General features: G+C 44.3%; 1 pseudogene; it reads right to left on the reverse strand.

Annotated features, from left to right (window-relative positions):
* Positions 1 to 2,061: 2,061 nt before the first annotated feature.
* LOC123282385 (zinc finger protein 772 pseudogene) lies at positions 2,062 to 3,642 on the reverse strand (annotated as a pseudogene).
* Positions 3,643 to 4,645: the final 1,003 nt, after the last annotated feature.

Below are 4,645 nucleotides of genomic sequence, written 5' to 3' on the forward strand. Positions count from 1 at the left end.
GCATGTACACCACTCATTGAGCCATGCCGTGGCAGTGACCCACAAACAAAACAGAGGAAGACTGGCACAGATGTTACCTCTCAGGGTCAATCTTCCTCACCAAAAAAAAAAAAAGAAAAAGTAGAAAAAAAGAATTTGAATCTTTACCTTCAATAAATTTGAATGCCAGGAAAGATGACAACATGCTAGGCATTAGAACAAAAAATATATCAATTATGTTTCCCATTTAGCCGCTGTAGGTCTTATCTGCCTTCCAGATTTTATACTTTACAGGGGTCGTAACTTCTGGTAGGTCTCAGGAGACAGCTACACCTCAATAATGTTGAGGAATGCGAGACATCCCCTGGGAAAGAGGGACTTGACTCATGCTGTTCCCAGAAGCACTGTAGGTTGTCATACCAACTGCCCCTTCATCAGGGTGAGCTTTAGGCTCATAGGAGATCCTGACATCTAAGTCATAGGATCAGCCCCACAAGGCCAAACAGTTTTTTTCCTAAGAAGGCTTCTAAGCATTGCCAACTATGCCAAATTAGGCTGACAGCTGTTCTGCCATTCTGCTATTTTCTGAGGCACATAAAGTTTAGGGTCCCCACAAAAGGTGTTCCTCTCTTCACACTAGCAAAACCCATTTCTTTTCTTGATAATTTTAATAACATATTTTATTTAACTCAATATGCCCAAATATTACCATTTTAACATCCAGCCAATATAAAAATTGTTAGGAGACGTTTTACATTCTTTCTCTTTTTCTTATACTATGTTTTGGATATCCAGTGTGCATTTTATATTTATAGCATATTTCAGCTCACAGCAGTGACATTTCAAGTGCTCTATAGTCAAATGTGACTGGTGCCTACTGTATTACAGCACAATTCTAGAAGTTTAGCTCAGTCCACAGTCCTACCTTTCTTCCTAACTGTGGAAAGCAATCAATGCCCTTGTAGGTGTGAAGGGAAGAAATGAGCTCAGTTGAGTCATGACCTATTTCCTGAAAGCCCATTTCTTTTCTCAATCAACCCCACACAGTGAACAGAACACAGTAAATGCTTTAACAATAAGGCTTTCTCATTGCACAAATCAGATCAGTGTGGGGCAGTCAGGTGACTCAGAGACTGGAGAAATCCATCTCAGCTATCTCACGTAGAGTCAATGCTGTCCATGGAAAACAAAAACCTCTGACAAATTGCAGCAGATTCCAGCTCATATCTTTTCAGCAGGAGCTGGGTCATGTCCACACTGAAATCATCAGCAGAGAGGGAATGAGGATCCCCAGTGGGCGCAGCTCACTCATCATTCTCTCCAGGAAGTAGGAGAGAGAGTAGAGGTCAGCCACACCTGAGTACACTGGGGTGAATGACATACAGTGTGGGGCCCAGACTGCTGGTAGAAGTGGAATGGTGTCTGCAACAGACACTGGTAATGACATAACTCAGGCCAGGGGAAGGCTCTGGGAAGGTTGAAAAGTGTAAAGTAGCCCTAGAAAGCTTCCCACATACCTGGCACTTGTAGTTATGTCTCCAGAGTGGATACCTGGATGTATGAAGTTCAACTTCTGGTTGTTGGCTCCATCTCAAATGCTATTTACAGAGTTTTTCTCTTTTGTGAGTCACGCAACATAGAGCAAGGAGAAAACACGTTCCCTGCTTTCTTAAAGCCTCTCCAGTGTGAAGATTCTGGTGCTAAACAAACTTCAAAATGCAGCTAAAGGGGGCTGCACAACACAGTGCTTACTATAACTAGGGAGACATAGAGGGGAAATTATTACTAATTAGAAATAATTTTCAGGGGACAGCCCCATGGCTAAGTTCACACGCTCCTCTTCGGCAGCCCAGGGTTTTGCCAATTTGGATCTTGGGTGCAGACATGGCATAGCTTGTCAAGCCATGCTGAGGCAGCGTCCCACATAATACAACCAGAACGACCTTCTTCTTTGAGAAGAAGAGGAAAAAAAAAAAAGATTGGCAACAGATGATCAAGGCCAATCTTTAAAAAAAAAAATAAACGTAGCTAAAGGATCACCAGAACTGCTACACTCATGAGGCCTTTCTTTGCTGTGAACTTTCATATGCCACATAAGGTGAGAGCATCTTTTGTAGGCTCTCCCACATTTGCTGAACACATAAGGCCTTGCTCCGGTGTTACACCTCCCGTGTAGAATGAGGCTGAAGTTGCCGCCAAAGAATTTTCCACTTTCACTTCACCCACAAGCCTAAGAGCTCTGGCGTGAATTTTCTTGTGTCGAATAAGGTTGAAATTAGTGATGAAGGTTTTATCACATTCAGCGCATGCATAGGCAGAAGGCTCTGTTTTACTGTGAATCTTCTTATGTCTTGAAAGGCAGGAACAGTGGCGAAAGAATTTCCCACATTCATCACATTTATAGGGCTTTTCTCCAGTGTGGATTTTCTCATGCTTACCAAGCGCCCTTTTACGGAGAAAGGCTTTCCCACATACGCCACACATAAAAGGCTTTATTCCACTGTGAATTCTCTGGTGTTCAGTAAGTGTGTCTCTTCGGCTGAAGACTTTCCCACATTCACTGCAGTTGTATGGTTTTGCTCCAGTGTGAACTCTCTGGTGCTGAACGAACTGGTATCTTTTGATAAAGGATTTCCCACATTCAGTACACTCATAAGGCCTGAATCCTGTGTGATGACTCTGGTGCACTTTGAGGCTGAATTTGTGGCAAAATGCTTTCCCACAATCGCTGCACTTGTAAGGTTTTGCTTTGAGGTGACTTTTCTTGTGTAATAGAAAGTAGGCTCTCTGGCTAAATGATTTCCCACATTCACTGCACTCATCATACGTTTCTCCCATGTGGATGTTCTGGTGCCGAACAAATTCATCTTTGTGGCTGAAAGCTTCCCCACTTTCACTGCACTTGTAATCCATTTGCCCAGTGTGAAAGGCCTCCTCATACTCAGCGCTCCTGTGTGGAGTCTTCCCATCCTCAGTGGCATCAAGCTGAGCAAGTCCAGAGCTGGCCAAAAAGTCCTCCTCACCCTCTCCGAAAGGGAAGGTCTCTGACATTTGGTTTTCCCAGCTCTCCACAGAGATGGTCCGGACATTTTCTATTCTAGGCAATACTTCTCCACTCTGCTCCTTCTGTATTTGGTCAAGGTTTGCATTGAACCAGAAGGATCTCCCACATGACATACAGGGATACGGTGGCTGCCCAGGGGATGTTTCCTCATGCCCAGCCACACACAAAATGTATTTCAAGATGGGGTCACACATGTCACATGGGTGGCTGTTTTGGATGGAAGGACCCACCTCAAGAGAGCTCTCCTGTGACACTCTTACAGTAACACCCTGCTCAGAAGATGCATCTTCAGCCTCCACTGTATGCCAAGAGCTAGTGTTAAGGTTCCCCCAGGTCATCTCTGTCTTGCCTAGAGCTGTGTCTACACTGTCAGGAACCCTGAAAACTCTCTCTGGCTCAGGCTGGGTAATCTCAGGGAATTTGGAATTTCCAAGTCTCACGGAGATCGCCAGTCCAACTGTCTCTAGCATCACTCTATAGTATAGGCGTTTCTGAGCCTCATCAAGTAACTCCCACTCCTCCCGGGAGAAGAATATTAACACATCATCTAAAGACACAAACCCCTCAGGGGGCTCCGTCTGTACGGCTACGTCTACCATCATCAAGGTACTGAGGCCCCTGTAGGGGGCGCCCAAGTGGGTGCCAGCAAACACGAGGCAAAAGTTCGTCTGTGCAACAGCAAGGTTGTCTGCACCACAGTCCGGGTAAACCAAATCTCACCGATAGGAAGCTAGAGCTGGGGCATCACAGCTCCTGCAAAGCATGAAAGTAGGTCCCAACCTTGAAACTGTCCTCTCCTGGGTGTGGAAGAGCCTGCAGGGAAGCAAACTCCGCTCGGTGTGGAAGAGCGAGCGGAGAAGCAACCTCCGCTCGGTGTGGAAGAGCGAGCGGAGAAGCAACCTCCGCCCAGCGCTCCCAGCCACGTTTCCGGGATAGACCGGAAACAAAGAAGAACAAAAGAGCAGGTTCCAATGTGCCGAGACCGGAAGTCCCGCCCCTACGCTGCCGTAAAGATTTTTTTTTTTAACCCACGAGCGGCTGGGTTTCTTAGACCGGAGAGAGAGGAAAGGCGGCTTCGGCTGGCAGAGATGACTTGAGGTAATTCTAAAGTTCCTAATTCTGAGCGTCATTCAAGTCCATCCAAATGTCTACATTCCAAATTTCATAGTGCTATTTTCAGTCCCACCTGTACTTCATAGCAAGTATTGATAATATGAATCAGTTTTTTGTTTTTTATGCATCTCGTTGTTGCTCCACTGGGTATCTATTAATTTTTTTTTCTGTGTTGATCTTGTATTCAGGCACTGTTGAATTCTATTTCTAATTGTTTGTTAGTTGATTATCTTGGATTGGTTATATAGATGATCATATCTTCTGCAAATAATAGTTTATTTCTAACTTTTACATCTATTCTCCACTTATTTTTTTGTTTCGTCTTATTGCAGAGTGTGAAACCTTTAGGACAGTGTTGATTAATAGTGGTAACAAGAGGGGACTCTTTTATTTCTGAACTTAAAGCAAATTATTCTAGACTTTGCATCTTAGACTGTACTTTGCTATAGTTATCTGATAGATCCATTTATGAAAGTTGTTTGTCAAGAT

The sequence above is a fragment of the Equus asinus genome, chromosome X, assembly GCF_041296235.1.
Source record: "Equus asinus isolate D_3611 breed Donkey chromosome X, EquAss-T2T_v2, whole genome shotgun sequence".
In the NCBI taxonomy this organism is placed as follows: Eukaryota; Metazoa; Chordata; class Mammalia; order Perissodactyla; family Equidae; genus Equus; species Equus asinus.